Consider the following 15,503-nt stretch of genomic DNA (forward strand, 5'->3'; position numbering starts at 1 on the left):
CGAGGCAGAAAATACAAAGGTCTGAAAGCACGTCCCACCAGGCTCAAGGACAACTACTATCTGTCCAACTTTTATATGACTGACAAGTACAGATTGGGACAGGCTGTTTTCTGACAAAGGTGTACTTGGTGAGAAGGAGGCCTTTAAAAGTGAAAGTACAAAGCTTGTATGTGCCTGTCAGAATAAAAGGAAAAGATAACAAGTGTGGGGAACCTTGATTTTCAAGAGATATTGAGCCCATGGTTAAGAGAAAAAAGGAGATGCATAGCAGGTATAGGCAGGTAGGACAAATAAGCTGCTTACGGAGTATAAGGAATACAAGAAAACACTTGAGAAAGAAATCAGGATGTCTAAAAGAAGGCATTCTACAGATATGTTAAGAGCAAAAGGACTCAAGTGACAAATTTGGTCCTCTGGAAGACCAAAATAGTAATCTATGTGTGGAGCCAAAACAGATGGGGGTGATCTTAAATAGTTTTATTTGTATCTGTACTTATCTCGGAGATGGACACAAAGTCTGTAGAAGTGAGGCAAAGCGACAACAACTTCATGGACCCTGCAGACTTTGCAGAGGAGAAGGTGTTTGCTATCCTGAGGCAAATATCAGTGTGGATAAATCCCCAGGGGCTGATAAGGTGTTCCCTTGCACCTTACAAGAGGCAAGTACAGAAATTGCTGAAGATGTACCAGAGGATTGGAGGATTACTAATGTTGCTCCACCGTTTAAAAAAGGCTCTAAATATCAATCAGGGAATTACAGGCTAGTGAGTCTGACATCAGTTGTGGGAAAGTTATTGGAACATATTCTAAGAGACAGGATATATAAGTACTTGGATAATCTGGACTGATTAAGGATAGTCAGGGCATGGCAGGGCATGTCTAACCAATCCTATAGAGATTTTTGAGGAAGTTACCAGGAAAGTGGATGAAGGCAAGGCAGTAGATGTTGTCTACATGGACTTCAGCAAGTCAGTTGACAAGGTCCCGAATGGGAGGTTGGCCAGAAAAGCTCAGTTGCTCGGCATTGAAGATAAGGTAGTAAAATGGATTAGACATTGGCTTTGGGGGAAAAGCCAGACAGTGGTAGTAGATAGTTGCCTCACTGACTGGAGGCCTGTGACTAGTGGTGTGGGTCTGCAGGGATTGGTGCCGGGTCCTTTGTTGTTTGTCCTCTTTATCAATGATCTGATTGATAATGTGGTCAACTGGATCAGCAGATGACACCAAGTGTAGTGGACAGCGAGGAAGGCTATCAGAGCTTGCAGAGGGATCTGCATCAGTTGGAAAATTGGGCTGAAAAATGGCAGATGGAACTTAACGCAGACAAGTGTGAGATATTGCACTTTGGTAGGATCAATCAGGATAGGGTTTACACAATGAACAATAGAGCATTGAGGAGTGTGGGAGAACAAAGGGATCTGGGAATAGAGGTCCATAATTCATTGAATGTACCGTCACAGGTAGATAAAGTTGTAAAGAAAGCTTTTGGTGCATTGGCCTTCATAAATCATTGTATTGAGTTCAGGAGATGGGATGTTATGTTGAAGTTGTGTGAGACATTGGTGAGGCCTAATTTGGAGTATTTTCTGCAGTTTTGGTCACCTACCTACAGAAAAGATGTAAACAAGTTTGAAAGAGTACAGAGAAAATTTGCAAAGATGTTGCCGGGTCTGGAGGACCTGAGTTATAAGGAAAGATTAAGTAGGTTAGGACTGTATTCCTTATAATGTAAAAGACTGAGAGGAGATTTGTATAGAGGTATACAAAATTACGAGGGGTGTAGATAGGGTTATTGCAAACAGGCTTTTTCCACTGAGGTTTGGTGGGACTACAACCAGAGGTCATCAGTTAAGGGTGAAAGGTGAAAAGTTCAACGGGAATTGAGGGGAAACTTCTTCACTCAGAAGGTCGTGAGAGTGTAGAATGAGCTGCAGCACAAATGGTGCATGTGCATGCTTGATTTCAATGTTTAAGAGAAGTTAGATAGGTATATGGAGGGCTATGGTCCTGGTGCAGGTCAATATGATTAGGCAGTTTAAACTAGATGGACCAAAGGGCCTGTTTCTATACTGTACCTCTCTATAACTCTATGACTATTGAATTTTTCTCAAGATCAGGGGTTCCTAACCTGGGATCCGTGGACCCCTTGCTTAATGGTATTGGTCCATGGCATAAAAAAGTTGGGAACCCCTGCCCTAGATGAACTTTTGATCTCACAATCTACTTCGTTATGACCTTGTAGATTGCTGTATACCTTCACTGTTCTCAATTTACATGTAACCCTTTATTCTGCACTCCATTATTGTTTTACCCTGTACCACCTCAAAGCATTGCTGTAATGAGTTGATCTGCAAGACAAGTTGTTCAGTGGATCTTGGTGACAATGATAAACCAATTTATAAATTTACCAAAATCTTTTGTTTACATACCATCGAGACAGATTATTTCATATGCATAGTACTGTATACGCACAGACTTAGGCACATACATATAGCTAGGGTGCCTAAGACTTTTGCACAGGACTGTAGTAATTTTATGTATTGCACTGTACTGCAAAAAAAAAATTCATGACAGATGTGAGTGATGATAAACTTGATTCTGTTATGGGTCTCCATTCTGGACAGAGAGTGGTAAGGGGACAGGGAGAGGGTAATCATTGTTGGGAAAAGGGTAAGGGAGAGAGGGGGAGTGGGAAGTACCAGAGAGACATTCTGTATTGATCAATAAAGCAACTATTTAGAATCAAATGACCTTGCCTGGTGTCTCAGGTCTGGGTGTGTCTGTACTCGCGCCATCCCCCACCCCTGGCACTCCTTCTCTGCCACCTGTCCCACACTCATCCCGCGGTGCTCCACCCTCGTTATTCCCAACATCCTTTGCTCCCACTAGATTTACAAACTCGCTCTCCGCTCCACATTGACAAATACAGCACTGTGCGAAAGTCTTCAGCACCCTAGCTATATACAGACGTGCGTAAATCTTTTGCAGGGTGCTGTAAGTACATCAATATAGTACAAGATGATAAAAGAGAATGCAGAATATAGTGCAAACACGAGGAAATCTGCAGATGCTGGAAATTCAAACAACACACACAAAATGCTGGTGGAACACAGCAGGCCAGGCAGCATCTATAAGGTGAAGCACTGTCGACGTTTCGGGCCGAGATCCTTCGTCAGGACAGACGAAGGGTCTCGGCCCGAAACGTCGACTGTGCTTCTCCTTATAGATGCTGCCCGGCCTGCTGTGTTCCGCCAGCATTTTGTGTGTGTATGCAGAATATAGTGTTGCAGTTACAGAGAAAGTGCAGTGCCACAAGACAAATAAAGTGCGAGGGTTATGAAGAGGTAGATTGAAAGATCAAGTCTTCATCTTTATCATGTAAGAAGTCCTTTCAAGAGTCTTCTAACTGTGAGGTGGAACCTGTCCTTGAGCCTGTTGGTATGGGCTCTCAAACTTTTGTATCTTCTGCCTGGTAGAAGGGGACTGAAGAGAGAATGACTGAGGTGGGAGGGATCCTTGATTGTATTGGTTGCTTTACTGGGGCAATGGGAAGGGTAAGGAGAGGAGGCTGGTGTTCATGATGGGCTGAGCTGCGTCCACAGCTCACTGAGGTCATGGGTCATGGTCAAGGAGGATTATGGGAGTGGAATGGCATAAACTGCTGTATGACAGAGAGTGATCATAGAGTCACAGAGACATGGTGCCCACAGCATTCAGTCCAGCCACTTACACGCATCCTGCGGTATCCCATAGTCCCATTAACTTCTACCACTCACCCGCACATCAGGGACAAGTTAATTCACTGACTAATCAACTAAACCAGCATGTTTTTGGGAGGTAGGAGGAAGCCAGCTCCCTACGGCACAAGGAGAATAATCACACAGAAATGGCACCTGAGGTCAGGACTGATCCCGACCGAGTCTGTGTAACTGAGGCGGCAGCTGTGCCGCTGGGCCGCCCCCTAGTGGCAGTCACTGTTCACACCAGACTGGGAGCGTTACTTTCCCCAAAATGTACTTACATCGAATATACAATATCGAATGATGCAACAGGGAACTTCACATTGCATTCCTTGACTGGAACAAGCTCTTTCTTACAATAGGCAAACATAATATCTGTTCTTCATTCTCAAATATTCCGTCAGCGATAACTCCAAGCAATCCTTACACAGTTCCTGCCCCTCAGTGTTCAGTGACTGGAGGCTACTGGACCGCTTCCTTCCTCGCGGGACCTTCCCATTGGCTGCACTGAGCTTCAGTGTGTACTCCTGCAGCCTGCAAATGTGCATTCCTTCCCAGGCAGCCGAAAACAGAGAAAAGCAAACCGCTGGAGGAACTCAGCATCCGTGGGGCGAAGAGAATCATCAACATTTCAGGTTCGGGCCCTGCAGTTGGGACAGATCTCCAGCATCTCACCCCACCCCGGACATTCTCTCTTCTCCCCTCTCCCATCAGGCAGAAAATACAGAAACCTGAAGTACTTACCACCAGACTCAAGGACAGCTTCTATCCCACTGATATCTGACTCTTGAACAGACCTTTAGTTCAATACAAAGGACTCTTGACCTCACAATATACCTCATTATCATCTTGCAGTTCATTATCTACCCGCACTGCACTTGCTCTGTAGTGTTTACACTTTATTCTGTGTCGTTATTGTTTGACCTTGATGCACCATGTCATGATCTGATCTGTACAAAGAGTATGCAAGACAAGTTTTCCACTGTATCTTGATACGTGTGGCAATAATAAACCGACCTTGTGTCTTCCCTGACCGACATCTGCTTACTCTGGAAGACCAAAGTGGGTTTTTCACTGGGTTGCTGATCGTCCAGCAGCACTTTGAGTTAGAGCCAAACCCGGGCAAACTGAATTTACATCACTCTTCAGATATTCTTGGTAACCACGCACAGCCCACAAGGAGCAGGATGGCTGCCTCGTCCACTCCAGGCCAGTGTGCAATCGGACTGAGACTCCCGCTGTATATGAAGCATTTGGTGGGGATGACCCTTCTCACCACCAGCCAGAGGAGGTCTTGCTGCAGATTTGAGAATTCTGGTGATGACATATTCTGCCAGATGAGATTGCGAGTCTGCTCGGGGAACCACTGCCTAATTCGCTTCTGGTCTGAGGTGTTATTCTGCACAAAATTCTTCTGAGAAGGGCAGGTGATGTGGCAGGGCCCAGCTGAACAGAGTGGTAGTTTTGTCCGCCCAGGCTCTATGTACGGTTTGTAGCCTCCACACAAAGGTTGCCGTCAGGAGAAGGGCATACTGAATATATCCCCCCCCCCCCCCCCAGAGACTGATATATCACGCCCTGCACACGCGATACATTTGGACCATGAGATAGCCTGCCTTTGGATGGAGGGAATGGGACACGTAAAAAACCCTGCGAGCATCTTGTACAATAAGACCTCTTGTATGATCAGATGGATTGTTAACCTCTGAATTTACCTTGTTATAATCTTGCACTGTATTGTCTGCCTGTTCTGCACTGTCTCCGCAGAAAGCATTGCTATTGCTTTCCCTCAGTGTAATTCTGTAAGGTTGTCGTATCCGGGTGGGGGGGAGGGGGGGGTTGGAATAAGCTCCTACTACCTATTAAATGCTCCCATCAGTGTGCGTTTCAAATGGCCTCTGACAACCAGTGCAAGCTCCTGGCCTTCACATTAGGCTTACCTACTAAGCCCAGTGGAACCATTTCGACTGACAGGAGAAGGGCAAAGGCGGGATACTGGTGCCTTAAAGCCAGTGGCCCTGGATAGATGGGGCTCATCAGCCATGGCTGGCAGCTCATCTAGGAGAAGGAAAAATCTGATCTCAAACCTCTGCTGCCCTGCAGCAATATCAACTCACGGGGAAGGCTTCGGGAGTAAACCCTGAGAACAAAACTGGAGCTGGAGTCCCTATTTTGAGTGTCAATGGTGACTGGCAACTTCTGCAACATCGCTGGTGCCAAACTGTAATCTGTATCTGCTGTTCCTTTGGATCCATTGGCTGCACGGAGAGGGGTTCCTACTGCATGGACAACAGCTTGCTTTCCATATCGAACTGCCCAGGCTTGTGGAGATTGCATGTTCTCTAGCAAGAAACAAGCTTATCCCTGCCTGATCTAAGTGGAGATGTGGAGAAAGCGAACCAGCTGAACAACTTCTTCAACAGGTTTGACAGCTCAATCTCATCCTCACCGCAGAAATCCACACCAGGCTTACTTCCCTCACAGGAAAATAGCCACTCACAGGAGACCTTGCCCACGCCCAGGATTACGGCTGCACAGGTGGAAGGTCAACTGAGGAAGATCTGTACCAGCAAGGCGGCTGGACCGGATGGAGTTTCCCCACGATTACTGAGGGCCTGTGCTACTGAGCTGGGAGAACCACTACAGCGCATCTTCAACATGAGCCTGGAGCAGAGAAGAGTACCCAGACAGTGGAAGACATCCTGTATTGTCCCGGTACCGAAGAAACCACAACCAAAGGAGTTGAATGACTTCAGACCTGTTGCCTTGACGTCGCACGTGATGAAGACCATGGAGCAGCTGATAATACAGAATCTGAGGCCACAAACCAGGCACGCCCAGGATCCTCTTCAGTTTGCATATAAGGAGAAGGTGGGAGTGGAGGATGCTATCACGTATTTGCTGCACAAATCACTCTCTCACCTAGATGGGGTCAGTTGTGCTGTGAGGATTACATTCCTTGACTTCTCTAGTGCCTTTAACACCATCCAGCCCAAGATCTTAAGGCACAAACTAACGGAGATGGGAGTAGACTCTCACATGGTGGATTGGATAGTGGACTACTTGACAGATAGACCTCAGTATGTGCGGTTGGGAGACTGTAGGTCTGACACGGTGGTCAGCAGCACAGGGGCGCCGCAGGGAACCGTACTCTCTCCGGTCCTGTTCACCCTGTACACATCAGACTTCCAATATAACTCAGAGTCCTGCCATGTGCAGAAGTTCGCTGATGACACGGCCATAGTGGGGTGTGTCAGGAATGGACAGGAGGAGGAGTATAGGAAACTGATACAGGACTTTGTGATATGGTGCAACTCAAACTACCTACGTCTCAATATCACCAAGACCAAGGAGATGGTGGTGGACTTTAGGAGATCTAGGCCCCATATGGAGCCAGTGATCATTAATGGAGAATGTGTGGAGCAGGTTAAGACCTACAAGTATCTGGGAGTACAGTTAGACGAGAAGCTTGACTGGACTGCCAACACAGATGCCTTGTGCAGGAAGGCACAGAGTCGAATGTACTTCCTAAGAAGGTTGGCGTCATTCAATGTCTGTAGTGAGATGCTGAAGATGTTCTATAGGTCAGTTGTGGAGAGCGCCCTCTTCTTTGTGGTGGCGTGTTGGGGAGGAAGCATTAAGAAGAGGGACGCCTCACATCTTAATAAGCTGGTAAGGAAGGCGGGCTCTGTCGTGGGCAAAGTACTGGAGAGTTTAACATCGGTAGCTGAGCGAAGGGCGCTGAGTAGGCTACGGTCAATTATGGATAACTCTGAACATCCTCTACATAGCACCATCCAGAGACAGAGAAGCAGTTTCAGTGACAGGTTACTATCGATGCAATGCTCCTCAGACAGGATGAAGAGGTCAATACTCCCCAATGCCATTAGGCTTTACAATTCTACCGCCAGGACTTAAGAACTTTTTAAAAGCTATTATTAATGCTTTTTGAGACGGTGATTTAGATGCATATCATATTTTTTTACTGAGTTAAGTATTGTATGTAATTACTTTTGCTACAACAAGTGTATGGGACATTGGAAAAAAAGTTGAATTTCCCCATGGGGATGAATAAAGTATCTATCTATCTATCTATCTATCTATCTATCTATCTATCTATCTATCTATCTATCTATCTATCTATCTATCTATCTATCTATCTATCTACCAATACAATATTTTTATAGAGAGCATTTAACAAAACGTCATTTATTTCAGATTCTAATTCATTTATTTAACACATGTACGTTGAAAGGTACAGTGAAATGTGTCACCTGCGTTAACACCAACACAACCGAAGGACGGGCTGGTGGCAGACTGCTGGTGTCACCACACATTCCAGCAGCAACGCAGCACATGCACAATCCTCAGCAGAAGAACACAAGCAACAACGATGATAACAACAACAGCAAAACAAGCCCCCTTTTCTCCATCTCTCTCTCTCTCACACACACACACACACACAAACACCTCCATCCCCAGGTCAGGCTGTTTCCGGGCCTCCAGCCTACAGTCCCTTGCCTGGATTCGCAGACTCATACAGACATCAGGCCTCCAATTTCCAAACCCACCAACCCAGGGGCCATAACCATCAGGCTTCAAATTCTATACTTGGTGACCTTTGGGCTTTGACCTTCGGTATTAACCCCAGGACTCGTCTATCACAGGATTTGAACTCCGGGCCTCTGACCCCAGGGCTCACTGACCTGGGGGGAGTCGCAGGCCCTCATGCCTCCTGCCCACTTGGACCTCCAATTCCACGACTTGCCAACCTGGGGGAACTCGCTGACACTGGGGGAGGGAGTCACCCAACTTTGCTGACTGTTTAAAAGCACCCATGCATATTTTCTATACTTGATCTGTAGGGCCCTGCCCAAACTGCGGGAAGATCTTTCAAAACATGCAAATAATTTGGAGCCAATACTGACAAAATTGCAGAAGAGTAATATTATGGGAGGTTCCTGGGTTACCAATGACTTGATCTGTGAAAAACCCACTTTCTGCAAATTAAATCTTGCGTTTTTCAAACTTGTAGTAATAATAAAAGAAACTTTCTTTCTTTATCTACCTATCGATTTATTTATTTACTGAGATAAAGTGTGGAATAGGCCCTTCTGGCCCTTCAAGCTGTGCTGCCCAACAACCTCTTAGGCTACGTTTACACTACACCGTATAAATCCATAACTGAAGCTATTGCTCTTCGTTTTTACCCTCCGTCCACACTAAAACAGCATTTTCATCCCCCGAAACTGGAGAGCTTTTCAGAAACGCTCTCCAAAGTGTGTAATTTTGAAAACGCCACTCGGGCAGATCAGTGTGGATGGGGTAACAGGAGAAATCTGAAAATGCTGTCACGATGTGCCAGAACAGATGGCACCATTTCATTGTTTTTTTAACGCAACCTAACAATTTCAGAACAGACGGCAACAAGACTGAAGCCAGACGAGTTAGAAATGTACTCACCAAATACTTTGACCCATAACTTACTGAATAAATAAGGATACTCACTTTGCCCTGTTTTCTGTCCTTACTCGTATGAAGGTGGTTTACCTATTTATCCAAGTATTTCTCTGACAATAGATGTGTAACAGTCTAATGTAACATTGTATGGAAATACAATACTGATGCAGACATGTTTTACAAGGTGCTTTATTAATGTAACAGAGTTAGTCAGTTTTTCAATGTTCGTCGTCAGCCGGGTCAATCTGTTCGTGAACTCCCTGTCGGTTGCCACTGTACGCTCCAGTATTTGTTTTTTTTTTACTTTTAAGTTCTCCTGCACGAGAGCCAACAGCTGTCCAACGTTTAAGTTTTTCTAGTCTGTAACTGGACAAACGCGCACCTTTCACAGCGAGATTCGACACCAAGCATGTTGCTTGCTTTCGGTAGATGTGTCCTGCGCATGCCCAGTAGGAGGAGATTCGCCGAAATCTCTGTTTCAATGTGGTCGGAGATATTTTTTAAAACGCATAGTGTGGACGCCTATTGTTTTTACGTGAAACCGGCGTTTTCAAAATTATCTGGTCTGGTGTGGACGTAGCCTTACTTAACGCTAGTCTAATCAAGGGATAATTTACAATGACCAATTAACCTACCAACTGGTACGTCTTTGGACTGTGGGAGAAAATCCATGTGGTCATGGGGGAGCATACATGGTTTTGGGGTCTTCATTAATGGATTGCTTTCCATTTGTTTAACTATGGGTAGTGTTAGGATGATTATTCAATAAAATGAAAGAATAAAGCAAGTGTATAAAACTATAGAACTATAAAACTATAGAAAATGGCATCTCTTATGCACAGTTCATAGGAATGGAGCCCTTACCTAACCCAGAGATTGCCTGTGTATTTTATTAATTGCAGTAGTTTGCAAATGCCAATATGGACATTTCTTTCTGAAAGGTGAACTAAATGGACACTTTATATAAAGTCAAATGAGTACAAGGGCTGGAAATCTGGAATACCGTATATTCCGGGGTATAAGCCGACCCCTTTTGTAAAGGTTTTTGATTTAACCAGAAAAGATCACAAGATCTCACATGCCAGTACTCAGCTTTGCCCGATCCGGACCCTGGAAATTTTGTGAACCAGTACCTGCTAAGAAAACAGGCCTACACATTGTAGAGCATTATAAGCGAATTCTTAATAAATAAATCAGGGTGAGAAATTTTGGATTAGGTTCCCAATGGAAAAGAATCCTCTGAAATATAACCCCCCCGTGAAACCATTTAGCGCCCATCATAATCTCGTTAAAACATAACACGGGGTGGCGGGATCAGTAGGTCTACTCAGTATTGAGTTTGCAACCACCATGTACAAAAGATTAAAACAAATGCGATACGATGCTAGTTTCAAGCTGAAGGTTGTTGATTTTGCTAAAGGAACAAATAATTCTGCAGCTGCTAATAAGTTTAGTGTAAACGAGAAACAAGTGAGAGAGTGGAGAAAGGCAGAGGACACGCTGAGGGAAATGCCAAAGACGAAATGTGCAAACTGCGGGAAATCATGCCAGTGGCCAGAACTGGAAGAAAAAGTTTTAGAGTGGGTGAATCACCAGCGATCATCCGGATACATTGTTACCAGAGAAATGATTTGAGTTCAAGCGTTGAAATGGGCCGAAAAACACCGTGAGATCTAGCGAAAATTTCAAAGCTATGCGAAGTTGGTGCACCCGATTTATGAATAGACATGATCTTGTGTTGAGACAAAAAACAAAGATTGCTCAGAAAATTCCCGTGGGGTGTTGTTTACATTCAAGAACGCTGCTGGATGGATGAAGCGGGTTGTTTGAAGCGGGTTAAAGAGGTGTGGTGTCGACGTCCCGAAGGTTTCAGGAAGGAAAAGCTGCTACTTGTCTGGGACATGTTCAAAGCGCACTTGTCAGGTGAGGCAAAAACAGTACTGAAAGCTGAAAATACGGAGATTGTAGTCATCCCCAGTGGTTTGACGTCCGTGCTCCAGCCACTCGATGTGAGTTTAAACAAACCAGAGAATTCATGCGTCGACAGTGGAACCAATTTGACTCAAAAACAACCAATAAATACGAGCAACACACACAAAATGCTGGTGGAACACAGCAGGCCAGGCAGCATCTATAGGGAGAAGCGCTGTCGACGTTTCGGGCCGACCTGTATTCTGTGTACAGTATTCGTTTTTCCAAAGTTGGCACCCTCTGTATAAGCCGACCCCCTAATTTTAGGACCAAAATTTAGGGCCAAATTCTCGGCGTATACACTGGAATTTACGGTATAAGCAGAAAATGTTGAAACTGCTCAGCAGGTCAGGCAGCACTGGTGGAGAGAGAAGACAAGCCCTGTTTCAGGTTGGTGACTCTCCACAGGAACAGAAGAGCAAGAAAGCTGAATGGAGTTGGAAAAGGGCGCAGAGCTAAAAGGAGTGCTTGTGATAGGATGGGGACCAAGTGAATCCATCAGTGAAAATGCCGTCCTGGAGACGGTGGTGAGCAGGGGAGTTGAACCTGTTTGACAGTGGATGCTCAAATTGGTGATAATCTTCTAAAAAAATCCCCTTATATGCCATGGTAATTTTCAGCACATGTGTGGCGCGTGGCCAAGTGGATAAGGCGTCGGTCTAGTTATCTGAAGGTTGCTAGTTCGAGCCTTGGCTGAGGCCTGCGTGTGTGTCCTTGAGCAAGGCACTTAACCACACATTGCTCTGCGACAACACTGGTGCCAAGTTTTATGGGTCCTAATGCCATTCCCTTGGACAATATCGGTGGCATGGAGAGGGGAGACTTGCAGCTTGGGCAACTGCAGGTTTTCCATACAACCTTGCCCAGGCCTCAGTCATCATCGAAAATCGATGCAGAGCCGAAGAGAGAAGAAGAATGATGATCTTTGATTAGTGAATGAGTAACAATAATTATGGGCATTTTTAAGGAAATAGGATGTCCTGTTGATTATTTACATGTATTCATTGTTTGACTACTAATAAAAGTACTGTATTACACAGACAGATTTAGAAAACCTAAAATTATTAATATTAATCAGTTAAAAAGATAATTGAAAAATAACATCATTTCTAAATAGTACTGTCATTATACCTGTTTACTATCTGACTATTGACATGTTCACCATTTCTGTAAGGATTTCAGAAGAATCGGAATCAGGTTTATTATCACTGGCATGTGTTGTGAAATTTGTTAACTTACCAGCAGCAGTTCAATGGAATACGTAAATATAGGAGAAAAAAAAGTAAAAATGAATAATAAGTAAATCAATTACAATATATGTATATTGAATAGATCAAAAATCATGCAAAAACAAATAACATGTATTAAAAAAGTGAGGTAGTGTTCACGAGTTCAATGTCGATTTCAGAATCGGATGGCAGAGGGGAAGAAGCTCTTCCTGAATCACTGAGTGTGTGACTTCAGGCGCCTGTACCTCCCACCTGATGGTAACTGTGAGAAAAGGTCATGCCCTGCCTGCTGGGGGTCCATTCAATGTCATGTGTTGTTGCAACAGCTAGCTGGCGTGTGACGTTTCCTGTGAAAACTTCTTACTGCTCTCAGGTCGCAAAAATATCACTTGCTGCTTCATTTGGTGGTAAAGATAATCATAATGCATTTTTTTATGGATGTGGTTTAAAGAGTCGAAGGGGTGACACTGCATGTCGCATGCCAACGTGATTTTTGTATGTGTCATCCTGGGCATGCATACCACAGGTTCGTCACCCCTGGTACTGAATGTTTCTTACTCCCAGCTGATGAGTCTGGAGGAGGTGTAAACACGAGAGCAGGGAAAAGAGTAAAAATAGAAACGAATAACAAAACCACTTCTCGTCTCTGCCCAGGACATGTTACAGGCTCAGAGAGTCATGAATAAAGTTAAAGTTTTTGATAACAACTTCAGCTTTTCTTTCTCCACAGATGTTGCCTGATTTGTTCCCTAATTTCTGCACTGCTTTATATCAGAATCGGAATTCCAGTAACTGTTGTCTGCAAACTGTCCAAAAGTTTGTTTATTTTCTCTGTTCTCTCTCATTCCCGTTCCTCTGCTTACACCCCCCTTAGACAGATCAGCCAGTGTTAACAAGCCTTCACCAATCTCCCTCTTCTCTCCATCTCTACTTGCCTATAACTTAAAACTTGCTTTTGAAGTTTTCCTGTTCTTCTGACGCGTCTTCAACCTGAAACCTTTACTCTGTTCTCTCTCCTGTGATGCTGCCTGACCAGCTGAGTATTAAATTGAGTTTAGCCAAATAGAGCTTTTTGATGAAGAATCATGTTCTATGGATATAGGGGAATGGGTGGATATGCGAGACTTGGAATAATGGAAGGCATTATGACTTCTTGGAACATTTAAGTGAAGTTTCTTAAGTCACAAGCAGCATATTTTACCTTAATACCTATTATATTTTCATCAGCACACGAGTTGATACACTGCAGTTCATTGTTCCAGTCCAGGGATGGAATTGATTTGGCTTGTGGAGCCTTTCATAGAAGCAGGTGAGTCTAGGCTGGGATCGATTGGAGAGATGGTCTTTTCTGGGTGGCTGCCAGCGACTAGTGGTGTTTTGTAGGGGTTGGAGTTGGAACAGCTTGTTTTCATGTTATATGTCAATGATTTGATGACAGAATTGATGGCTATCTGGTCAGGTGTGCAGACGATACAGAAATAGATGGAGGGGCAGGTAGTGTTGGGGAAGCAGGGAATTTGCAGAAGGACTTAGACAGATTAGGTGAATGTGCAAATAAGTGGCAGATGAAGTGTAGCGTAGGAATGTGGTTATGTACGTTGGTAGAAGGAATAAAGGTGTAGACTATTTTCTAAACGGGAGCAAATTCAGAAATCAGAAGTGCAAAGGTACTTGGGAGTCCCTGTGCAGGATTCCCCATTGGTCGACTTGCAGGTTAAGTCGGTGGTAGGGAAGGCAAATGCAACGTTAGCATTCATTTCGAGAGGACTATGCTGTATAATAAAATCAAGGATGTAACACTAAGGCTTTATAAGGAATTGGTTAGACCACACTTAGAGTGTTCTGGGTCCCTTATCTAAGAAAGGATGTGCTGGTGTTGGAGAGGGTTCAGAGGACGTTCACAAAAGTGATTCCAGGAATGAAAAGGTTAACACTTGAAGAGCGTTTGATGGCTCTCGGCCTGTATTCACTGGAGTTTACAAGTATGAGAGAGGATCTCATTGAAACCGATTGAATAATGAAAGACCTGGTTAGACAGGGCGTGGAGAAGATTCTTCCTACAGTGGGGGAGTCTAGGACTAAAGGGCACAGCCTCAGAATACAAGGATGTCCCTTTAGGAATTTCTTTAGCCAGGTGAATCTGTGGAATCCTATGCCAAAGACTGCTGTGGTGGCCAAGTCATAGGGTATATTTAAAGTGGAGACTGATGGATTCTTGATCCCTAAGTGTGTCAGAAGTCACAGGGAGAAGACAGGAGAATGGAGTTGAGAGGGATAATTAATCAGTCATGTTTGAATGGTAGCGCAGATTCAATGGTCTAATTCTGCTCCTGTTTTAGATCAAGGCCAGCAGTGAACAGAGGGATTAGATTAGATGAGTTTATTCCCACATCCACCAGGGTGTAATGAAATTCCTCATTCACATGAATCTGACAGAATAAACAGTGTAAATGGTCGGAACAATAAATACAAAAATGAACACAGCAACCGGCACAAAGCAACAGAATGGTGTAAAGATTGTCGTGCAGTCTGAAGTAACGTGACAATAATTGTTAAAGGGAATAACTGAGAGTGATCGAGTTGGCAATGAAAGGAGTGTAAAGAGACAATGACCTGACTTTAATGGACTCAGAAGTCTGATAGAGTGGGGAAGAAGCTGCTTTAAGTCTGGACGTCTAGACTTTCAAGCTGCTGTAGGCAGAAGAGATAAAAGGGTGGCAGGCATCCTGGATGATATAGTTAGCCTTCCATGAAGATGGACTCGATGAAAGGAAGTGATGAACCTGTATCTCAGAACAATTCAGTGGGGTTAGTATTGTTCAACATTAGTTACGTTGACAAGTGGATGCGAGGTTTGGACGTAGGGTTACAGTCTCAGAAGGAGGGGTGGGTTGGAACAGGACGTTTGGGATGGGGGAGGTTTCTTCACTCAGAGGGTGCTGACTCGAAGGTGGAGTGCGATATTGGCTTGTTATTACATGTAGAGATGCAGCGAGAGGCTTTATTTTGCATCATTACCACAAATAAGCACAAGGACACAGTAGAAAGGAAAACGGAATGCAGAATATAATGTTCAGCTACATTGGAAATGCACAGCAGGCAG

This window comes from Hemitrygon akajei, chromosome 21 (assembly GCF_048418815.1).
Source record: "Hemitrygon akajei chromosome 21, sHemAka1.3, whole genome shotgun sequence".
In the NCBI taxonomy this organism is placed as follows: Eukaryota; Metazoa; Chordata; class Chondrichthyes; order Myliobatiformes; family Dasyatidae; genus Hemitrygon; species Hemitrygon akajei.